Source organism: Protomyctophum bolini (genome assembly GCF_963924005.1).
Source record: "Protomyctophum bolini genome assembly, chromosome: 16".
NCBI classification, from domain to species: Eukaryota; Metazoa; Chordata; class Actinopteri; order Myctophiformes; family Myctophidae; genus Protomyctophum; species Protomyctophum bolini.
Genome location: NC_137877.1, coordinates 28,984,066 through 29,010,008, shown reverse-complemented (window position 1 = coordinate 29,010,008; position 25,943 = coordinate 28,984,066). Strand labels below are relative to the sequence as shown.

Sequence of the window (25,943 nt, the reverse complement as noted above, 5' to 3'; positions counted from 1 at the left end):
ACTGCACACAGGCACAAGTTATTGCGGCTGCAAAAATAATAGAGCATTTGCAGGATAAAAAAAACAATCCTGACTTCATTAGTAGAAATTAAAATGGGTTTACTGGCAGATTAAGTTTGATTTTATAGGTAATTAACAAATCAGCACAATGGCAGTCAGTATTGAAGATGCTATATAATCTCTGCAAGCAGCCAAATTAATCTGACTGGCGTGTGTATCTGGTCTCTGCAGTGCTCCTGCCAGTGTATGAGACTCGGAACACACAATGCTCGACGTTCCAAACAGCAGGGCTGCAGGTCCCTTGAAAGCGCCATCTATGCTAATGTACCGCAGATGATTTATTGGAGAAAAGGCTGGATCAAAGTCACGTCCACAGATACGAACACACACACACACACACACACACACACACACACACACACACACACTGATGAAACAGTGCACAAATCATGCACACAAGACACCATTGATCACTTAAACAAAGATGGATTGTGTGTGTGTGTGTGTGTGTGTGTGTGGTATATAAATATATATAACAAGATTCATTATTGATTCGATAATTCCATTAAAACTACTTTTCGTTGGACTCAATTGTGAGACTCAAACTGCAATGCACATACAAAATGTAAATAAAACGGTTTATATTACACTGCATTGTATCTCACATGGAATAGATTTTTGTCAAATAGAGAAAATATCCCTACTTCATGTTCAAGTTGAAAATGAATGCATGAATCTGGCCATATCTATGTCTTGTCCCAACCAATAGTTCGCCCATTATTTGACTGTTTTGATGACATCGCTATCAGCAATTATGCCCCCGATTTCCCGATGTTGTAAGACATTGTGAGCTTGTTTGTAGATTGGCTTTTTGTTGTATTTTTAATAGGGCTTAAGTCGTTAAAATGTTATAGCTTGTAGTTGTGTTTATTTTTGTATCCATCAAAAAGGTCAAGATTTTGCCTTAAAAATCAAATCGGTCAAAACATTGTACTAGGAGTCGTCTCTCCAAAATCGGGATCACCCCCAAAACTCTGGCATCGGTCGGACTCTAGTTTCTTGTTCATCTTATTTCCTTCCGCGGTAACAGATGGCTGATACTAGCAGTGATAATCCCACAACATAGTCATCAGCATGGATCAGCAATATTCAGACTGCGGACACAATGTCTTCACAGCTAATGGAAGGTGCGGGGAAGGAAAAGGAGACAAGAGAGAAGGACACACAACACACAGACACTATAATATACAGTAAACCAGTGGTCCATGACATAATTACGGCTGGTCCATGATGAGGAAATGTTTTGAAATGCTTAAAAAAAAGATTTCCGGTGCACAATACCAGTTCCGGTGCACAACAACAGTGAACTAAGAATAAATCCAGCTTTTAAGATCTTCAATGCTAAATATTAATAATACAAATAAATCAAAGTGACTGTCTGCTATGCCTTCTTATATACTAAACAATTGTTATTGTTGGCGGGGAAGTGGTGTGGTTCTTGTCTTGAGTATTGTTCGAAACGATGCTAGTGGTCCAGAGCTAATAAAAAAAGAAATCACACCCGTGTGAAGTGAGGGGCACTAATATATTAAAGTCTAACTCATTTTGATTAGGTGATATAAAACAAACGGTGCCAACACAAACATTAAACGCCATTAACAATAAAGAGACAATATGGCGTAAATTTTCCCTTCATTGTCAATGGCGTTTACAAAACAAAAATTGATCTAAAGACAAATATTAAACCTGTGTATAGTGTGAGGCAAAAATTTAGAGAATCACTTATATAGACTGCTTTAGCCACCATTCCACAACTCTGCATCACTCACTAGTCGCTGCTCCCTATTCCTGGCTGGATCCTTTGTGTCCAACTCAGCCCACTGACACATCACAGCATACACTACACTGTACACAGTACAATCTGAAGAGTTGTTCAACACTGAAGAGTGTACAAATGTAACCAGTTCGGACTTTTTTTCTCTCAGAGTTTTTTGCCTAACATTTTACAATGTTGAAATCCTTGGTGTTAAATGGCCCCATAAGTGTCACTTTTACAGTTTTACTCTCTCGTAGTTAAATTAACAGAGGATTTTACTGTGCTCATCACACACACACACACACACACACACACACACACACACACACACACAGGATTTTACTGTGCTCATCACTCACACACACACACACACACACACACACACACACACACACACACACACACACACAGCGAGTGACTGGATAACAAACTCATCCATAAATATGGTAAATAATACAGTGTATGGTATTTATCGTCTGCAGGCCTTAAACGTCTAATGATTAGCTGTAGACCACCCCACCCCATCCCCCACCACTCTTCCTCACCCCAGTCCATCTGCTGAAGCATGAGCATATTTTTCTCCCTGGTTGGGCTCTGCAAGCGGTTGCCTGGTGACACCAGCCTCCCTTATACCTTCACAAATCACCGCTGGTGTCCACCATCCCGCTAAAACACAATTAAGGAGACTTCTGCTACACTGGACAAATAGCAGCGCCCGCTCGCTGTTTAGCCGGAATGATTTGCTGGACGGAGTGAAAAGAAAGGGATGTCGGAGCAGGAAGAGGCTGCCACCTCCCCCAGTGGGCGACAAGGCAGACGGATGTTAAGATTAAAAAAAAGGCTCTTACTGCCCACCCTGCCGTCATCGTGTGTGTGTGTGTGTGTGTGTGTGTGTGTGTGTGTGTGTGTGTGCACACGTGTCAGGAGAAGGCTCCCTGGGGAGCCACCCGACTGGCTGCTACGGGTGCAGGATGGTGGAAAATGGGGTATTTGAGAGGTCTGTGTGGCCAGGTGCGTCACAAGTTCAGCGGTACACCCACAGTTCAGCTGCAATGCCACGCTCCTCCGAGCTTCAAATGGCGGTGCGTTCTCTGTCCATGTCCACCCACCACTGAGTGACGAGCTGTCACTGCCCCCCCCCCCCCCCCCAAGGGGCTCTGGACGCCCACGTCACCCAGACAGTGATGAAGTGTCCTGTCTGGCGCGGCCCAACCAGCCTCTAATGGAAGAAACTTCAGACTGACCTGGGTCCGGGGCACGTCTGATCATAGAGCAGAAACTCTGCTGTGGTCAAAGCAGCAGGGGGACTTAAAGGGGGCCACCCACACAGACTTTGCTGTGGTGTAAATGGCACAGTAGCTACTGTACACTGTACAACTGAGTGTTGATTTGCACACTTTCAGAGTTAACCACATGAACCCCAGCGTCCCTATTCAGTTCAAGGCAAACCATCACTGAAAATACCAGACCTACAAGCTCACATAGTTATGATCTTGTAGATCTGTTATTTTCAATGAAGAGATTTGGTCCCCTAGTTAAAATAACACTGACTTTTGTTGGTTATTTTTGGAGGTTTGTGTAGAGGGGGAAAAAAAATTGTGAAGAGCCATCTAAGGTCCAATTTACTAAGTCTAGACTCTAGACTTAGAGATTGGACCTTAGATGGCCGGCTAGAGGGTTTAAGTTGTTAAAAACATCCCAAAACCGATGCTATGCTGGGAGCCCAATCAGATGTTAGTTATTAGTTTACATTTCATAGAATGTTTGATGGTGCTGTAGTCGGGGAGCATTTACGAGCATTCATTTAATACATTTTTGATGACATGGGAACATTTTCCATTATGGAAACTAATACACTGGGTGTGTATTAGGGCAATAAAAATGATAATGCAATCATCCGACCGAGCATAGCAGGCAAATTTGCGGGGTTTACACTTACAGCAAGCAGCATACCATTTGGAGTAGATGTCTAAATAAAGTTACTGTACATCCAAACTCAGCTTTGCATACGAGCCAATGCCTCAGCACAATCGACGAGCTGTCATTACGTGCTCCGTCACCCTACATTAGTTAGCTGGCGTAGGAGGCGCGCCTGTGGTCCTTCATTCAAAGCATCAGAATTTAAAAGAAGGTGTTAACCAACCACAGACAGTAACCTTTTACTTTACTGTTAAGCAATCAACCAACAGTGACGATGCAACAACTGCAGGCCAAAACAAGCAACTAAGATGTTTGTTTGGCTTTGGTTAAAACGGGCTAAGCATTTAATAAGGTCGATCTATACTCAAAAAAGGGAGGGGTGTGAGGCTGTGAGCAGTGTTTAAAGTGTGCAGTTGTGAGAGCAGAGCTGTGTGTGCACACATGGATGCAACCGAAACATGTGGCATGTTGCTATACAATCAATGCTTTGCACATAAGGGGCCGGTAAAACCATTCATCCCAGACAGGCTTCTAGTGAGGGCCTCATCGTGTTTATGTCCCATACTGGGAAGAAACAAATGGAACCATGTGCTTCTTGGAGGTTGTATTCATGACATGTGGGGGCAACACTGGCTGCAATCAGTAAGAGGTTACTGAGGCTGAGCACACAGCAGAATCTTCATTAATACTGAAGTTAGTAAGTTACTCTATTGTACATTGGCAGCCAAGATAACATGACCCTGTCCTAATAGCTGGAAAAGGACATGGCTTATGCTCATGTATATTGAGACAAAATACTAATGGATCATTTAACTTATGGACGTGCCCCATGGAGGCCTGATGTTTAAACATAAAAGCCACAATGCAGTTAAAGGGGCCAGCCAAAACAACACCACCGTTTATTAAGAGTGTTGAGTGGCAGATGGCAGAGCAGTGGTTACAATGGAAATGCCCCCCCCACCCCCCGTCAGTCAGTCAGACAGACAGTGTGTGGCACTGCCATTGTGTGTGTGTGTGTGTGTGTGTGGGGGGATCGGGGCTTTACGGGGTGCTACCACATTAAAAAAAAACACAAATAAACCCCACCTTCTGTCCTCTATCCAGCATCATACTATGCCATATAGTCCTGGTTTACTGGTTCTAATCACATCTTTGACCTAGTATGCTAGGGTGCGCACACATTGCGCTCAGCGCAGCCGCGGACCTCCACCTGTGTTCATAAGACCAGCAGGGTAATCATCCCCTTTTTTGCGGTTAAGAATTACCCACAAAACACAAAGGGCAGACGCTCTGTCATCATCCCTCTGCAGGGAACATACATCTTTTAGGGGGACCTTCCTTCACGCCCAAAAAAGTAATTTCTGCCCGCATCGACTGCTTGTAACACATATCGAATGCTACTGTGAATAAGAGAGGGGTGGGGGTAGTTTGGGAGGCAAATGAACTCTGATGAATGATGTGAGCTTTCAGCATGACAAATGTTTGAAGAAACACATTTGTCCTTCACAGCGGCATTAGCGCACGTTTTTTTTTTTGAGAGTGTGTGCACAGATCATTTCCATGAGGAGTGATCCGGGGGCGGGAACGCGGGGCTCTGGAAACAGGAATCCCACATGTTCCGCGCGGACTGACATCCATCACGGACACATTCCTGGGGCTGCTGCCTTCCCCTGGCCCGTCAACAGTGGGCATTAGCCATAAAATATGTAGTCCTGGGCCCTGCACATTTTAATTAGACACGTACAGAGAGAAAAGGAGGAGGAAGGGAGGAGACGGTAGGAAGAACGAGGAGGGGGACAAGCCACTTCATTCATCCCCCAATCAACTGCAATTAATCTACTACTTCGGCTTTATAAAAAGCAGTGACCTCTTTTCTTCTTTATGTTAATGTCAGTGCTTGCTGCACATCCAACATTTTTAAACAAAAATTAAGAGACAGACAGACAGGTAGTTTTCGATGAGATGTTGTTCATCCTTTCCTATAAAGTAATTTCTCCCTCATTATACAGTAGTACTATTCAGTTCCACATAAATCTGTTAACTGTGTAATATGAGAGCCGTTTAGAGTACAATTGTTTTCGCAATGCTTCCAAAGGCAGACCAACGATGGCATGGCATGCCAATGCTTGTTAGAGATAATCATGCTTACAGCGTGTTATTACTACACATTACACAAATTCCCATCTCACCCTACTTGTTTACTCCTAGCCTAAATCATTTTCTACTCCATAATTTCCTGAAGGCCTCATTACAGTGACTATTTGTTGCTGATAATGAAAATTGAGGAAATTATGTTGCTCATTGGTGCTTTTGTGTAATCAAGTGTTTGTTCAAAACCCTCTTAAAAGGAGAAAAATACAAAAATAAAAATGTATTGTCAACTACACTATTTTTATCAAATGCTTGTGTGAAACTCGGGCATGAATCTGATGAATGACAATAAACTTAAGCCCTATTTACGTCTTTGTTTGACAAATAGTGAAAATAGCCCATCGACAAGTTAACAACACCTATCTATTTAAAGTTGTTAGGTTCCTTTGCCTATATTGACATGTCTAAAATAGAGAATGCCATGGTTACTGTGGCCGCAAGTTCAGAAAGATTTGCATATAACAAGCTAACCCATCAACAGATTGATTGTAATCTAAGCATCGAGAAAGATATTGCATGGGAGCCAGGAGGAAAAGAGTTGAATATGGGCGAGAAATGTGGTTGTGAAAACACAAAAAAATCCATCTTTGGTCTGATTGGAGCCCTTCTTGCTTATCATGCACAATGCATACGACACGTATGTGAGGAGCAAGACAAAAACAAAAATGGTTATTGCTTTCTGCAAAGAACAATGAAGGACACAAAAAGCATCTACACGCTTAACAAGATAGTTAATTGTCATGAAAGACGCAGGGAAGAAATAAGAGATAACAAGGTAGTATCCCGAGTCAAGACAAGGCAAAATTTGCACGAAAACATTCAATGTCCTTTTGTTGATTATTCAACAAAGGCTGTGACACCATCAACAAAGAGTCTATTTAATTAGATGACAAAAGACTTAGGCTAGTTATTTAATAATGTGGCACTCTATTAAAGCCTGACTGTAGCTGGAAAAATGTTGACTCAAACAGGCCCAACAAAAATGTGAACATGCTAGTCACAATAACGGAACAAACAAAAAAAGGGTCTGTTTACCACGTCCAGACTTCACACTTCTCTTTGCTAACGTAACATATTTTCAAGCTCCCACCAGACTTCACACTTCCCTTTGCTAAAATAACATATTTTGAAACTCCCACCAAGTGTTAATGCGTGTGATAAATAAAAACGGCTCTTCTTAAGAAAACATAATTTGCATAGCTTTACCTTGCAATTTCAATTATCCACACAAAGCAAGGTGGTAACACAGCTGTGCGACTCAAAATGTGATATCAAATTATCAATTCAGCAATTGAAATACTCGTTTAATACTAAGGGGGAGGGGGTGGGTGTATTTGCATGTAAACATCAGAAACAGCTTGAATATAAATTAGAACGCAATCACCTGACAGGAGACAGAGCTACAAAATGAGACTAGGCTGCTGGTGCAAAGGTTATCTGTCATTCTGCACTGCTTAATAAAAGACATCACACCAATACAAAGGGCACTAAAATGACAGGAAACGTCTTCCAAAATCATGGATACGACTTCTTTCCTCATAAGACAAACCAATACACAGAGGTATTGTACCTAGCTACTTTTCTGTTTAACCAACCTAAATGGATGAGTTTGTGCGTGGCTAGAGTCATCCAGACTACACTCACACAGACGCATGAAGAGACATCGTTGTCCTGGTTGTACAGTGGTGAGGGGCGAGGTCAGCGTGTGACGGAGTGCCGATTCCTCCGGCTAATTATATCATACCAAAAACAATGGGGGTGCAAAGTCCAAGGGTGCTGCCAGTCATGACACTGTGATGTCAATGACCTTCACATGCTCCACAAGACCAAATAAACAATGTCTCCCTGCTATTTATGTAGAGGGAACACTCTGGCCAAACAGGGCTTTTATCCCATTTCTCTCCCACTGTCAGCGTTATGAATGAAATAAAAGGCAGCGAGGATCAAGGTAAACATCACTATGATGGCTTTCTCATTCCTGCAGAGAGGGCTCTTCCCGCTCTCTCTCGCTCTCTGAAGAGCACAACATAAATCACATATCAGCAGCATTGGGAGTGGGACTGCAGTGAGCCGAATGAAGGAATAAAATAGATCCAGTCACTGACAGAGCATTTGTTACACGCCGTCCAGCGTCCATATATGTCCACATTTACAGTGGAAGGGGAGGATGGTGGACACACACACACATACACCCCTTATGACAACCTATTTCAAATATATCTATTTGGCGATTGATAGGCAAAAAATGCCATATTATCAGGCACAAGCCATGCATTTCACTGCCCATGGGAAGTTTTCATCACCTCAAGTTTTGCATTAGTTCCCTAATGGAGATGCCCGCTTCCTATCAGCTCAACAGTCACTTTGGTGTGTGGAGAAAAGCATGGCATTACGTTCTCAGAACCTGGTCTGGACACACATTTTTGTCCCACAAAGACTCCAGTGGGGCCCTTGACATTCCAGACAGGCCAGAGCTGTTACGATTGAGATAACAACAGGGCAATGCTTTACTGGGGCAGAGGCATGAGACCATCCGGTTCCCTTTGCACATTCTTCAGAATGCCCAGGGACTAGTGTGGACCACTCAAAATGCAGGAACAAAAAGGAAACATTGTCAGACCACAGAGCAGCTGCTACTGTTGTCCGTAGTCTGTGGAAGTAGTTTGCTGAACTTTCGTTGCCCTATTCTCATGTGCCTCCCAAATTTGCTGCAGTCCAGCTGTGTCCAATTCTGTCGGAGACCATCATGGCTGGACAGTGATGGCTCCTGTGATGTTTAAGCGTGCTGTGAGAGGCTGAACTTAGCTGAAAAAGGTCCACACTGGTAACGTGAGAGAGAGAGACGGATGCTCAAACAGACACACAGACAGACATGGTGTGTGCATCTGCACAAAAGGGAAGAAGAGGAGCTCTCCGTGGTCACAGCACATGACATCTCCCCCGGTTCATCTGCTACAGCACACCGCCTACGAGCCAGCTAGAACCTTAATATGTCAATCAAACTCTCACAGTTTTTTCTGCCAGTATTATGTAGAAATGTGAACACACAGATAAAAGAAAAGACAATTACATTTAGCCTGAAGAAAAAAGGGAGAAAATGGAAAATGAAATAATGAGGCAAACTTAAAATACATTGCTTGCTTTGTTATGCTTGTGGACTTTCTGTCACTAGTTGACAGTTTTTCCCTCTTGGAAACAAGTCATTGTGGAAACAAACAGATAAGTCAAGGTGCATTCCAAGACAAAACAGTCTCTGGTGACAGCTGCGTTTCAATTCACAGTTTGTAATATATTACTATGCATCATTAGCATATTCTAATACATTTTCCGAATGACCTTTAAATACTAGTTACTCTGCCAATATAAATCAACCTCAATGACACATGTAGCCCACCATCTTACCAGATGTCAAAGTTTGGAGCAAAAGGATGGCTAAAAAGTAGCTTACTTAGTCTCCTTGAAGCTCGAAGACATAAAAAACGCTGAGCAATAAGTGCAGGGCGGGGGGGGGGGGGGGGGGGGTTGCCAAGTTTCATTCTACCTTTAGTAAAACTGAATCTCCTCGTTAGCTGTACATCACACAGGAACACACGTCAACCTCGACAAAGGCATCCCTTCAAAATTATACAGTACTACAGTACTGCTATTACCTATATGTCTCATTCAGGAAGCATCGTTGTATTTTTTGTGGTTAGTGTGCCGAAACAGACCAATTATCTTAGAGTCTATAACCTGGCGTAACCTTATACTACGAAAGCACATTTTGTTAATGTGAGGAATTTGCATTTATAATCAGCGGAGGAGGAAATGTCTGCATCACCAGCAAAAACTGAAAACTACCTAGTAAAGGATTTTGTTTTACTTTTTAATTCCTGCCTGGATGGAAGTGGAACAGCCTTAAAAATAATACACACATTTGATGTGAAGAGCTTGATTACAAAACTGCAAGCACGTGCAAAACAAGTCACAAGGTCATTGCACCTTTGCTAGAAAACAGTTATTTAGAGGATGAAAACATAACCAATTGGATGGATGACAAAGGCCTGTTCAGTTTGACTTGTCAATTACAGTATTTCTAATCCTGTGTGAGTGAACACATCTGGAATGGATGCCTTGAAAGTAGCTACATGCTCATAATAACCAGAGGTACACAGGCAAACATGTCAACGATACAAGGTCATTTGCAAAAGGTTTTAATGTGTCGATATATACGCTGAAATAATTGCCTAGAATCAATGGAATATTTGACCCAGGCCAGCATCACTTAAAAGGACCACTTCACCACTTTTCAACCTACCGGTATCTTCATATAATAGGTCCTCACTAATAATCATGATAAAATGGCACAATATTTTTCTACTCTGTCTGTGTCTCATAGGAGGGCTGTGGGCAGTTCAGAAACCTGTCCACCAGTGACATCATCATTAGGCAGATTTTTTTTTAAGAATATTATTTTAGAAAAATGGCATTAAATGAAACCAAATGGACCTTTACAAGAGTTAAATTATTGTTAAACATCTGCATTACTTAATTTACATGAAGTCTACACAATTAGAGAATGTATAATTGATTTTTTTATCAACGTTTGCCTGTTCTCTCTCCTATGGTACCACATTAATAATAGCATGGAATTGTGGACAAAATCTTATCCAACGACAAACTATTCTAAGACTTGGGTCGGAGTCTGAGAGGCTAAATCTCATCAAATGGTGGTCTGTGGCTCAAAAGCCGAAACAGTGTGCCTTGATATTGAAAGGGTTGAAAACCACTTGTTTAAATATAAGTAATATGTATATGTATATGTAAGATATACTGTATGCAGGCAAATATTTGTTCAGATGTTATGAAAAAAGTAGAGAGACTCGCAAATGGCCTAATTTCCTCTGAAAGATACTTACCCAGATCTCTGGTTTGGCATATGCTGGCCAAGAGCAGGAAGCAAATGTCAATTTAGAAGCTATAAACACAATTTGAACAGATATAGTCATAGCTTCACGCTGAAAGCAAGCGGGGAGGGCCTGGCTGGGGTTAGGCGAGGTTGAATTATGATAATAATAGTGGCCTTTGTCTGGTGACTATGACAGTGGAGAATCAAATCGCTTTTATTTAGTTGTCAGCCTGTCAGGTACTCCAAACGTTTAGAATACAGTGATCAATAATACTGAATAACAGAGCATTTGAAAGATTGGAGGCAATTTAAACAAATGTCATCAGTTCAATTAAAATCATTTTGCTCATATAAAAAAGGTAACTTGTAATTTCCTGATCTCTGCCATCACTTCACAGATATCACAGCACGAAACAATAGGGTGAAGAACACTCAAAATAAAAACCACTTCATTATCTATGCTCTCAGACTCACACTGAACAAGAGGCACAGACTGAATCATTGGCACACAAGCAACCTCTGTCGACACTATGCCTGTAAGCCATTAAATCAAAGGTTATCACGGGCAGAGGTGACAGAGGCACATGTCTAACAGTGTTGTCATCTCAAGTCGTCCCCCATACTTGAACTGTGTTATACATTGAGAGTTTTGCTCAAGAAACATGTGAAGGTTACAAAACTGAATCGATTCACATGTTGTGAATCGATTGTTAGTTCTTGCGTGATGGAAATGAGAGACAGCAGTTTCAACATGAGGAGAAGCTTAAGCTTTACAGTAGCCTAAATGAGGAGAACACAGTCATGGATTTAATCAGATGAACCTCAGAATCCCTAGCATGGGCATGTCATAATAGGCAAACACTTTGCAAAAATAGCAGATCTACAAGCGCTCAACGTGTCGCAGATCGGCTCTTTGATGTACTACGTATAAAGCATATACTGGTTTAAGTGGTTAACCGTATTCAAATGGGGGGAAAAAACAAAAGAAACCTGAAATTCATGGGAGAGTTCACACTAAGCGCATGGTGCATGTAGCTGTGGCTTCAATGGTGTGTGTTCGGGCTGCGAGTCACTTGGGATACTCAGACTATTTTTATTTTGATGAATGTGCGGAGAAAATAACTAATTTCCTGTCTGCCTCTGAGCCCTCTTCACTAAAACAGAGCTCCATCTCCTATAGAAAACGAATATTTCCATCATGTCTGCTTGCTCTGTTCCAGAGTCCATGTGCGTTGCCATCGTGTAGAACTAACACAGTATGTGGTGCCACACACACACACACACACACACACACACACACACACACACACACACACACACACACACACACACACACACACACACACACACACACACACACACACACACACACACACACACACACACACACACACACACACACACACACACACACACACACACACACACACACACACACACACACACACACAATGTCCATGTTAATAGGAAGTCATTTCATAGCTGTGAGATATTATTGCACCAGAGGCTATTGTGGTCACAGGCAGCCATAGCACATCAAGGCCTATTTGAAAAACACATCATTATCTCAAAGCAGTAGCTTTCAACTGTGCAGAGATGGGCTCGTTGTCAACGTGATTCTTTAAAGTGTGACAGCTTTGTATTAATTAGCCTGCAAATTTAAATTTAAACCCAACCCTTAACCCACCATCAAATAGTCATTTTGAGTGTATGTATGTTGCCTTTACATGATGAGCCCATATGGTGCCAGTCTGGAAGGTAAATACCTAAAAGTCTATTGTAAACGTAGTGCTTATACTGTTAAGGGGTGCTCATCCGCATTTTAAACCACTGTTGCGCTCCTCCACCACTTACAGTATGACTGACCACACTGTTCGAATGGCACTCACACCAGGCGCTGCTTCACACTCCAACACAGTGTAAGCCACATTATACTCATTCTGACAACAGACTGTCAGTACTCTCAATTTAGCTGCATACTACATCAGGCTGGAGCCATTTCGGTGTCAGGCCTGCATCATCAGGTTACAGTCACTTCTGACAGCCAAAAAGTCAAGAAAATAACATTCAGCCTTGGTAAAATTATATAAATAAAGCACTTTAAAAAATGTCCTTCCTTTCAAGTACCCCATTTAGATTTTGTCCTAGGATGGGGTATGCTTGGCTTCGAGCAAGCCAATATGAACACATTTCCGATAAACTAGGCTACCACCTGTAAGCCCAATAAAGAGCAGGGTCTGTCCTTGTTATTGTTGTCATAGCAGGGGACGCTGTATGAAGATTGTGTGAAACAGAGCACCTCGCACACACAGAGTGCCTCGCTAATGGAAAATGCTCCACACAGCTCCTGTTACCGCACCTCGATGAGCACTACCCTCTGAAAGCTGTGTGCAGTCAGGCCTGAAACAGGGGAGGACAGGTGCCTGGCATGGCAGGGTAATATCACCCTCCACACAGAGAGGGGGAAAAGAACTGCTGTAACCCAGGTTTGGTTTCCAATATCACAACAGTCTCATATGTTTAGGAAGTAGGCCTACTCTTTTACTTTCAAAATAGTACTTGATGTACCGCACAGGCATTATTGGGTTTGCAAAAGTTTAAATTGTACAGAATTACTACCAGGCAATTAGTGCACTCATACAGAGGACTTCTTTAGATTGATATACTGTAGCATTGAAGAAAGACCAGTGCCGTTTCATGGTTGGCTGAAAATGTCAATTGCAACTAAATATGACGTTGGCGTATATGCATGCACTTAAGACACAATTGTTATTTTTTTACCCCATATATTACTGCAAGCTTTAATGTGAGGCTTAAATTGATTGATTTGGAGGGCAAGACTTTTCTGCACTTAGAGCCATTATTGATTACAATCCAAAGATGGTAAAGGTTCCCTATAATATCCATTTCATGAGACTGAGACACGCGCTTCCTTACCTGACTAAAGTGATGCATTTATAAATGGCACCGTAAACATGAGACACTATGGCACAGTGGCAGGTTAATCACTCTGTAAAGTAGTACAACAGCATACTTAACAGCTTCATAAAATTGACCTCCATTGTCAGTGACCTAATGTTTTAGAGCTGGTGGTGACAATGTATTTTTACAAATATTTTGACCGTTTTTGAGGGGTGCTAGCAGGTGTGATTTTTTTTCCGTACATCACACAAACACCCAAATGTCTCTAGTCTATACTGTAGTATATAGGATTAAAAGACACCCACCATACTGCAACTGCCTGTATACTATATGCAAACCTAGTAGAAAAGTGGTGAAACCTGTACAAGATGTAGGGTACAATGGTTTGGTTGGAAAAAAGTCTCCCTAGCATCACCTGGAAACCCAAACCAAATCAACAAGGGAAATTAAACACTCTTCTTCAAATTATCCAACATCTGGAGCGAATGACAATCGATACAATGGTATTAATTGTTCGTGGCATTGGGGGCAGGGAAGCAATACAGCCTTTTTTTTTTAATGGTAAATGCCATCTAAATCCAAACATTTCCTCCTGAATATTCAGGCCATGTGAATACAATATTCATTTTTGCTGCAGGAGAACAGTCGATGCATAACAATGAGATCCGCTAATGAAATCAACCATCAAGCTGAAGTACATACATATTAAACTGAGGTCCCGGTGTCATTTGCTTTTTGCATCGTTTGTTCTTTTTCCTCATTTCTTTCCCCTGACCTTTCAGTATTTTCTCCTACCTTGAATTTGCTTCAAACAAGAATGATGATTGCATATCACAGCTTCATTCAGCATATGCAGGCCAGAATAGCCCACATTTCTTACAGAATTTGGATTGTTTCTATAAACACATTTATCATACATTTTAAGCAGAGAGAACCTCATTCACATCGTAATGTGAATTTCACATTACGAATCAAGTGGCGCAAATGGAAAGAGACTAAACTAAACATCAATGCGATACCATGCTATATAGCCAAGTCTGGAGAAGCCATTAGGAGTAATCCATTCAAAATGTTAATGATGTTAATGATCAGGTATAGGTTAGACAGGTAGAGGTTCAGTCAAATCCATTATAATAATTGTTTGACAAGGCAAAATGGAAGGATGAAAACACTTTCCATGCAGTGGTTTTCCCGTACATAAGTGAATATATTTTATATAATGCAGTTTAGTGTACATTTTATTCTCAGGAACACTAATGGTCACACAGGATTACGACTAGGCTAGGCTACAAACTATGTTTGTTGGTTTAAAATGGGTGCATTGTTACAGAAAATCATGTGTCATAATACTCTGTGATACTATTAACTTCAAATTAAACCCAGTCAATGAGAAAATACAAATGCTAGGCCGCTGACCAATTTAATCAAAAGGGGATGGACCCAGATCTCCCCTCAGTTGACAATGATAAAGTTCAGTTTAACCAGCCACACACTTGATCTCATCTTTCTGCACCAACAAAGGCTGCCTCATGACTGCACAAACAATGTCTCCCCTAAAAATTGACATTTTAATCCTTTTCCACTTGCCTAGTAAACAATGGCAGTGAAGATAATTGATCAAAGTGCGCAGGGATCCCTGTGAGCGGCGGAAGGTCACCGTTCGCCAGCAGAGCTGATATGGGGAAAACAGCACTGATGTTCCCGAGATGCCATTTTTCTTTCCCTGACAAAGACTCCATCTGCCACAGAGACATTTGCAGCCTTCGAGTCAGAATATCAATGATTTTCAACCATTTGACATGTCTGCGTTCACCTTGGCGTCACCTCTACGTGCATCTGAGAGCTGATGGCACAGATCCTCTCTCAGTAGACACAGCAAGCTGCTGCCAGCATGATCCCTCATCCGGCTAAGTGGCATTTATGCAGCCCGAGGATGGAAAGCATTTTATTAGCATCGATATTATTTGAGCTCTTTCAGATCTGCGTTATGGGTGGGGGAGGACGAGGCGTTTCTTCTTCACTCTCACACGGTGGACATGGAAGAGCAAAAATGAGGGGTGAGAAGAACATTGAGCAAATGGACATGACAAACCAAGCAGGGATAGATCCAGTCTTGGGCCAAATTGTCAGGGCATTGCTCCTTTAGGATTATTTATTTTGTACAACACAATATCTGTTCTGTTGTGTATTGATTTAGTCAGAGAGGAAAACAAAATCCCCTGGCCTCTGCTGGACTCTCGATGCCAGCAGTAAAAAAATAAAAAAGGGGGGGGGGGGGGGTGAATGGCAGGCAGCTGGCCATAACTACGAAAAGATACTAAAGAAAATTCAATTTTCTTCCACGCCATCTGCACACCACACCACAGAGAAGCCCTTATGCCTTATGGGTCTGCAATCCTCAAGCAATATCTTCCACGTAGAATGTGCCACAACTATCCCGGGGCCCAAGCCTACTGTGACCTTTAACCCATCGGGGGGGTTACACATGATTAATTCTACTTTATTGACAACAAATTAGCCTCTGTGGCTGCAGCTGGCTGGAGCTCATCCCTCAGCTTTAAATACCAACTGTGTAATTAGTCCTCTGTAAGATCACAGTCAGCCTAATTTGAGTTTGACAATGCAGCTGAAAAAGAAAAGGGCCAAATCAAATCATCAGCTCAGGCTCAAAAGCAATAGAAATTCCACAACTTGTCATTTTGTCATTTTATATAATATTTATTCTCAAAGGGTCTCACACATAGGAATATACTGTGCCTCCATGTCAGACCAAAATGTGTCATGGAGGCCCCCATGACACATTTTGTTCAATATGAACATGTGTTGTTCATGGTATCCATAACAAGCATCATCAGTTCCCCAGCAAAGTAAGTGGCTGGGAACATGAAAGAAGGGCGCTTTATGACCCATCTACACACGGCAGGGCGAATGGAGGACCAAATGCAATCGGCAACACATCAGATAGGATCTAAATGCTGTAGATGTATCAAGTCTGTGTTAGCCGATCGCTCCACCAGCAACTGAAATGGCACTCGGGAGGATAGCGAGGGAGGAGGGGTGCGAGACGACAGCAGCATCTCCGAAAAGACATGTCTCTCTTCTTGACAAGGAGGTTTAACAGTGGGGTCAGTGGGATCTGTTCTATCTGCTGGTGAGACAGCACTTAAGAGCGGAGGCCATGTGTGAGCCCCTGGTCCCCTCAACCCCAGCCCTCCCCCAGGCTGATCCCCGTTAAGAGGAAGAGCCACACTGACACAAGCTGCCGCACACTAAATAATCTTCATACATACCAAATGTCCCTAGTTCAATTGTCTGGCTGCAGATGACTTACAATCATTTGGTCAATTCAAGTGTGACAGTGAAGCATTGTTAATTTCGTTGGCAGAAAAATGTTCATCAACTTTTTTCTTCACTGACGGAAACTAAATAAAAACGAACTAAAAGATACCGTATGACTAAAACTATGAATAAATACACTAAATGACAATTTCGGCAACAAATAAAACAAATATTTATGGCACACACAGCTAGGTATAAACAAGGCATTACAACTCCATGAAGGCCCACCAAAATGAGAATCAACTGACTAAAATCTTTATATTTAGTCAACTAAAACTAGACTATAAGCAACATATTCCAGATGACTAAAATATGACAAAAACTAAAAGCAATTTTATTCAAAAAACGGACAAACTAAATCCAAATTCGCTGGGAAAATTAACACTGCAGTGAAACCAGAGACTCATGAGCATCATGGCACACGTTTCATTGAGCTACAGTATTTCTCTATATGCTGTATTTGCCCTTCAGAAGAGAGGGGAATTACCCTTTCCGTCAGTGCACAAATAAGCACAAGGTCTGACATGTGTAAGCCACAAGCATGGGGAAGAGATTTAAGTCCTGAAAGTTTAAGCATTAGACCATTATATCAAAATCATTTATTATCCTCATCCCTTTTCTTCATGTTTTCTTCCCATTGTTTTATAATAATTACTTTTGTCATTTCACTTTCATATTACTGCCAAATCCCCTGCCACATAGCGTTTGCACTTATTCTCCAATAATCCTTGTAGGGCCTGCAGTATGTATAAAGTGAATCCTAATAGTTGGAAAGGTTGCATGGCCATGTGACCCAAATCTTAGGTATTTTTTAACCCATGTAATAAAGCTATATCACTTGCATTAGTTAATGATTTATATTTATCCGACAGAGTTCTTTTCACCACTTCAGGATCACTTTCTATTCCACCCTCCACTTCTTTCAGCCCCTCTACACACTACACAGCGCTTTGCTCAGAGCAGCAGGAAGAGTGGGCTCCAGTATTTACTGCCACCATCATATTGCACTGCCACAGCAATCTGTTAGCCATTCAGGGCCAGTCACAGAAAATAGCCTGCTCTTTGAAGCCACCACCGTTAACTGTAGGAGGTCATCAAATGTTTTTAGTTAACGCGCACGCACACGCACGCACTCACGCACACAGCTTCTGCTTCTATCTTTTTCCTCCGTTCCTTGGCTCACAGAGCTCAACGTGTTTCATCCTTCATCCGCTACACTTCATGCCTTCACCACCCAAACAGTCATCTCCGTCAGACCTTTTTTTAATCATGTCTCACTTTGTCACTTCTTAACACCCTATTCTCCTAAGTTCAGCTCTTCCTCGCCACACCTTTTCCCTTTTTCTCATCTTCTCTTGTTTTTCCACCCCCAGCCAGCTGCCTCTTTGGTGAAGTGTTGTGGGGTGGGGCCCATAGGTAAACTGGAGGTTACTGATAACAACCGTAGTAAATCCTGGGAGGTTTCCATTACACCCACAGGACGGCTAGCTTCAGAGATGATAGGATTCCTCCAGGCCGGCTCATTTTCCCCATTGCCGTTCCAGCACAGTTAGTCGGCATTGCGTGACCTCTCCCCTGCCAGGGTCAACTGCATAAACATTCTAATAGGCTTTTCCTGTGGATCAGGTGGTAGTTGTCTTCTTGCCTCTACAGCGGAAGTTCAACATTGAGCAAGGCATGTGAACAATGTCATTATTTCACTTCGGAGTTCTTTCTTTATCGACTCCACCTCAGATTTTTCTGAGGTAAAGAGCGTGTCTAGTTTGCACCGTGTGGACTTTGTGCGCCAAGATTGTTCACATTTCTCAGAAGCACAATAAGCAGCCAAGTGGAAAGGGGAAGTCCAATAATAACATTGTCCTGCTACCCGTGAAATGTACTAGACTAGAGCCTACCTGACACCTGTATCTGATGCCGGATCGGATCGGAGAGAGCAATAACTCACTTGTTTTATGTACATATATTTTACAGTCAGCCACATGTATGTACAGTACAGAACTGTACATTCTCAACGTGTCCAACATGTAAAAAACATGCATGGTACTACAAATAACTCACACAATGTTGTAGTAAGTCACACATTCTGATAGGAGTGGAACTGAGGCTTAAAGATCCCTACTGACACTGTCAAGGGGGAAACAATACAATTTACAAAGGCAGCCAAGCAACAACTGTTCAAAGCTAGTGTATGCAGAGTGGCTCTTCAAATATAAAACAGAAAGGCAAAGAACTGTTCAAATCCCACCAATTATCCCATGTATGGGTGACAGTAATTTATTTAAAAATAACCCAAAAGTCAAAACAAAAAAACTTACACAAATTAAATAGACAGACACTAATTCTATGCACGATGGGAACTAATTAGAAATCCACAAACTAAGAGCAAAGTGTAATGTAGTGCAAACTAATTCCATTAAAGAGGGACTTGTTAAATCTCAGCCTAATTGGAAAATTCTAATCCTGTACCTAAATAATACTTTTAAATTGAAGAGTTCCGCCAAGTCTGGCCTTTCCACTTCTTCCCTACAATATGTAATTTTAATTTAACAAAGCAAAATGATTTTTGTAATGCAAAATGAGCAGAGCATCTTCAGAAAACAAAGTTAAACTGTTTATACTGGCAGGTAGTTGAAGACCAGACAACTTACTGTAGAATACTGTCGTCAGTTCTGTGACATCACTGCTCTGCACCTGAAACACAAGACAACAACAACTGTCAGCTTAATTGCTGGATTTTATTGATTTATTCATTCGGCATCATTCGGCTCTGAAAGCTCCATGAAAATAAAATAGAAATGCAAATTTGGAAGAGCCCAAGGCCCCAGGGGAAGATGACTTATCCATTCAGACATCAACAGAAACTCAAAGTACTACCAGGCCTTATGAAACACCAAAAAGAGTCATTTGCATTAGACATGGACATGGTCAAATTCACTCCAGAGAAAATGTATAGGCCTACAGACAATTGAATGAGAAGTACTACAGTAGCATATTGGGCATCTTTGCAGACAAAATGTTGAACTGAGGAGTCTAGTAAGTGGCATGATAAAACAAAAGGTGTTCTACAGAACAGCTTATGTAGACATACTGGTAAATACTTCAATCTTTTTTTTTCTCTCTAAAAATGCATCTTGAGCAAAGCCATTGCATCTCCAGCTGAAGCTTCTGTCTTGAAATTAGTCCAAGTACAGCCATACCACACTATAAGCCCTTTCTAACAAGCACCCTCTGCCAAAGCAACTATCATGCTCAGGAGATTTTATCACAAGAACGACAACACTTGTGTAAGCACAGCAAACATTTCTGACCAGCCAGCAAATTTCTACTATTTACGCATTTCCATCTGGGTTCATTTTGTTTGGAATGTGAAGGAAATGAAGTGCTGGGCCAGTTTTACACCAGTGTCAGCAACAGACGCTGTACAGTGTACACTATGCGATTTCCAGCCTCAACGCATCACTCAAATATCTTTAGTCCAATCTGTCTTAAAAATTGCAGACCTACAATGAGATGTTCCATATTGTAATGGTTTGCCAAAGGATTGCCAAATCTAGTTGAGACTACTGATAATGCCAAAGATTATCATAAATTAATCATGATGATAAATAATTCTTAGCCACTGGACAAAAAGAGGTTTTGTAATTTATTTAACCTACCTTTTTTCCTTGATAAAGCTCTATGAATAATGCCTCTCTAGGAAGTGACTGCTGCTACTGAGGAAGTCAAACAAGGTGGTCCCTCATGTTTTTCATGCAAATTCAGGCTATTTGCCTTCATTTGTTGCAATCTGGCTTTGATTGCTGTAGGCATTTGCCTATATTCTCCTTTCGAAATGGCTTCAAGCCAATTAATGGAGTCTAAGGAATTAGTCCTCTTGTCTCACTGAAAGAAGGGGGTTTTATTCAGTGAGACATTCACAGCCTGCTTTGCCTTTTTAATAAACCTATCCTGGATATCCGTAATCCTCTATGGATGTGGGACTCTCTCTTTCTGTGATCCAATCTCCCCCATCCCCACCCTGCAATTACACTACTGGCACAAACTCTCAGGTTACATATAACACAGTAAAGTTTTACACATGACAACCATGAGAGCAGGGATAGTAACTATCACAAATTCCCTTGTGTTTTCCGCTGTGAAGTGAGATGTGTGGAAATGAAAACCATCTGAGGAAAACATGAGAACACATGTTAGGAAAGGAAACACATACTTAGATGCTAATGGAAATAATGTTTTTAAGTTGGATAAAGGCCTGTTTAGCACCCATCTTACAATCTTTACTCAGAAAAATAAACTATTTCAATTCAAAGTAACGAGCCTCATCTATGAATGGCTTTTACAACATAATTAAAGTAAGTAAATAAATATATTTATATATTTTTCTTTAAGGGTTTAAAATCTTTAAGGGTAGATAAAACATCATCACCAGCAATCCAGCAATCCATTTGACTGGTTTGTTCCTGACTGCATCTATTTGCATTTTTCGCACTTGTAAGTTGGAACAACCCACCTCACCCCTGCCCACTTTGACAATCTGGAATGGCTTAGGGTTGAAGACAGAGTTCTGCATCTTGCAATGGGTCTGGTCCACAAGATTCGCTACACCACCAAGATACCCATGTACCTGTCTAAATACTTCCTTAATGTCAATGAAGTCCACACCTACAACACCAGAGGGAGTACAACAAACCATGTGCAACCCAGATTCAGCACAAACAAGGGTCTAAATTCTAATTCCGCTCCTATGCCACCAAAATGTGGAACGCCCTACCAACAGTCATTAAGACATGCAAATCCCTCGACTCCTTCAAAACTGCTCTCAAAGGGCACCTACGGACGGAAATTCGAAACTGGCCCCCGTAAAATCTGAATCTGAATCCCCCCCCCACCCCTTTCCCCCCTCACTGTGTTTCTTTTCCCTTTTTACCTCCTCTATGATGATTTCCTGTTTTGACTATATAGTTGTGTATATTCGTACGTCTCTTAATGTTTTGATGAATTGAAAATGGTGGACCCTATTGTAAACAAGTGTAATGCTTTATGGTGTCGTCCACTCACAGTTAACAGTTTTTTGTATTGAGTTGACCTTGAAATGTACTGTAATTCTGCAAACTGTTAATAAATCAATCAATCCGTATTATATTTTTTAATTGCTGTGCCTATGGTACAGTAGTCCAGGTCTATAGGCAAAACAGAAAACGAATGTTACGTCCCAAAGTCTGGAATGCACTTCCCATTGCAAATTTGCAATCACAACTGCAGACTCACTTCCAGTCCCAATCTTCTGCCATAGTCTGAAAACCCACCTCTTCAGACTCCATCTTAGCCCGTATCACTTGCCCTAGCCTCGACGACCTTACAGACAGGCTCAATTTATGTAACTTAGATAGCATTGTATGTAGACAATAGACATAGCACTCTATAGTGTATACGCATAGTTTCATTATATAGATATTCCACTGTTAGGTTAGTTTATGTATAATTCATGATTACCATGCATGTTTTTGTTCTTGCTTACTGAAAAACGCTCTGGATTAAGAGCGTCAGCAAAATGCCTAAATGGTAAATGGTTGTGTGAAGACAGTCCTTGTGGAGTTTCCATAATCCAAACTGTTAAAAGCCACAATAGTCCAGCGCCCACAGCCTATTGAAAATGACCATGGCTGAGTGGTCCAGGCAGGTAATCCAGCCTCACGGCATGTTGTGGGTTCGAGTCTCGAGCCCATTGGCCTTTGGCGCATGTCTCTCTCTCCCCCCCCCCCCCCCCCCCCATCTCTCTCCCCCTTTCCTGTACCCGATCAATAAAAGGCAAAAAGAAAAAAGAAAAAATGACTGGATGTAGAACGTGAAGTCTGACCTGAAAGGAGATCTGACTGTAGTGCGAGATCCCTGCAGTACATCTGGACCACTTCATGTGCCATGTTTTAGGCTCAGTCCCGTTCAACTGATGGTGGATGTTGTGTAAAGCCTGACTGATGCCAGATATACTAGTCCTAAACCAGAGGTTTTCAACAGGTGGTCCATGGACCACTGGTGGTCCGTGAAGGTATTGCATGTGGTCCCTGACCATGCGTTTAGTATGGTTTATCGACCACTAGCTGGGAAACTAACTACCGGTAGTTCACTAAATGACCTGGTGATGCATGATGATGACATCAATGTTGTCGGTTACTGGGAAGTCAGATGTCAAGAACTTCCACAGAAAAGGAGTTTGAATTTCAAGGGAGAGTGTACCGGATTGACTGGTTGAGTCTCATTAGGAAATGTTCCCATATAATCATGCAATCGCATGTGTCTGCTATCTATGGGCCTGATTCTTCAACGCGTTTACGCTGATATAATGACGTGAAGCTAGCGGAAAGGCATTTACGTGGATTTCCCACATTCATTTGGAATTCATGGAAATGGCCGTGAACTTGACGCTCACGTAGGTTGGTCGGAAACTCCGTAAAATCCCACGGGACCTCTTTAGGTGGCGGACGAATTTACGGATATATTCAGAAGGCTTTAGTCTTCATGCTGAATCAATAAATAGTTCCCAAATCACAGATAAAATATGTAGGCATGTGTCCCGACCCTATAACATTGTTCAGCACATAAAAAAATGATATATAAAACTTGCACTTGTATGCCTATGCATGCATTCTAGAGGCAAGTCCCATAAGGAAACTGCCCCTGCAAGCGACACATTTTTATTTATTTATTAGGATATTTCTATAGCATGCGCGATTGCGCTGCTCACTTGACAGCCTTCTCTAGGCTACTCGCAGTGCAACGTGTTGTGAGCTTGTAGATCGGCTCCCGTGGACTCACGCTGCATGTTAAAAAACAAACTCACAATTATAATAAGAACATAGGCCTACACTTATCTGCATTCTGCACTGTACGAATCCAACATTGTTTAGTGTGTGTTAGTGTTATTTAGTGAGTCAGTTCTCTGACTGTCGGTGTGTGTGTGTGTGTGTGTGTGTGTGTGGGGCGGACAGCAGCATGCGGCCGCTGAACAGAGTCCAATCTGGGTGAAATTTACATTGGAAAATTAATATAACGGCGCGGTGAGCCCGGCAAGGACAGAACACGGCCCGGCCCGACTGTTATATGGTCTATCTATGGCATTCTATGGTTCACAGACATGCCGGTCTGACAGACAGACAGCAGTCACGACGAGGGCTATAAATCCACATTATGGCATCAGCGCGTGCAATTTGGCCAGTCAGTTTTAAGCCAGCTCACCTTAATTAATTATAATATGGGCAACGTTGTAGCTGTGTAGGCTATATGCTGTAGGCTAGCTACTACATTGATCTCATCATGAGATGAATCAAGTTTGCCGTGTCCCGCGAATCATTTTAATATGACTACATCATGAAATGAATTTACATCGGATATCTATTTTACTTCTGCAGGCGAGTGTTCTTTTTTATAACCCTGCAGTGCATTCATCAGTATCATTGCCGAGTTGTATATAGCATTTGGTCGTGTGGTGAACAGTACAAATTAACTTCTTTCTCATTATGTGAAAGTAACTGTAACATATCAGTTAACTCTGACATTTAAGGATCGAGTGAAGCAATGCGTGCCAAGTTGGCAAGTTTCGTTTATAATTATTTTTATACATATAACTCGCGCTGTTTGCTTGAAGATCTGTCCGTGCAGAGAACCTCCTGTCAAAATTAACTACTCTACAAGCTCATCGCGCTGTTGTATAGAATTTAAAGTTTGGGAATCCTCTGTGCCGGCTATGATGACGTATTTCGAGATTTCCTGTTGCCTTATATGGTGTAGAATGGGCGTGGATGTTCCAACTAACCAGGCGACAACAGGCGAATCGCTTGGGGAAAATGCGGAAAGGATACACTCAGCGATCCGCATAAATGAAGTGATTACACCAGCTTCTCTGAATAACACGTCATCTCAACGTAGCTTGATCGGACGGATAAATACGATATCTGTTTCCGCCACAGTGCAACGGTGGCGTATTTCTTTTTAATGAATCAGGCCCTATGAGTTTAATATGGAAGGTTAAGAGAACAGAGTAAGGGCGACCATGGGAAAGGAATAGCTTCGGACCACTATCATATTATGTCAGTTAAATTACTGACTGTTAAGGGCTTGACAAATTAAACAAAGCCCTTAACTGTCAATATTGAATTATTTCTTTCATTGAATATATTTTTTGCTTATAAAAGGTAGAACCTTTACTCAAGTGGAGCTTTCTTTTATATAACCAGATAATAAGCTCTGCTTTCATGACGACACCAGGCCCAGGAAATAATTCCCAATGCCTTTTCCCTATAGACATTTCAAAAAGTATTTATTTAAAAGACCTTTTAAGCGTCATACAAAGCCAACTCGAGTTGTGACAAATCATGACAACAAACACAATATTTTGGACCAAACAAATTATTACAAAGAAGAAAAACAACAACAAAAGCGATTTGTCACAACTCGAGTTGGCTTTGTCCGCAGCGTAAACGTCTTTAAATAAATTATTTTTGAAAAGTCTATGGAAGAAAATGAACGGGGAATTATTTTCCGGGTCTCTCGAGGGGGCGGGACTACGACGCTCTATAATGCAACAACAATATAATGCAAATTGCATTATATTGCATGCCATTGAGCTTGTAGTTTGTACTTTTCTTAATAGAAATAATATGAAACCATCACCGGTATGACATGTCCAAATTAGGGAGTCCAGATTTAAAGTAGTTACAAATCGGGACAAAAGTTAAATAATGGCCGATATACACTGGCGGTCGGGCTCTAAAGGTCCCCACACACGAGCGCCTTTTTCGGATTTTTAGCTGCGTTTCTCCATCGATTCTCTGAAAAACGAGGCTGGTGTGCAACCACCTTAAGCGGGAGGATGCTGAACCTCCCTCTTGCTACATCCTTTGTAAATCAGTT

General features: G+C 41.6%; 1 protein-coding gene across 9 annotated transcripts in view; it reads right to left on the bottom strand.

Annotated features, from left to right (window-relative positions):
• LOC308331258 (bromodomain adjacent to zinc finger domain protein 2B-like) overlaps window positions 1–25,943 on the bottom strand; it is a 67,962-nt gene that overhangs the window by 36,317 nt on the left and 5,702 nt on the right. For 8 of the 9 annotated variants that reach the window (XM_080786602.1, XM_080786600.1, XM_080786594.1 and 5 more), the window contains exon 2: window positions 19,685–19,727. The gene's annotated coding sequence lies outside the window, so the exon portion shown is untranslated. The remainder of the gene's footprint in view (window positions 1–19,684; window positions 19,728–25,943) is intronic. The other variant, XM_080786595.1, reaches the window with a different exon arrangement.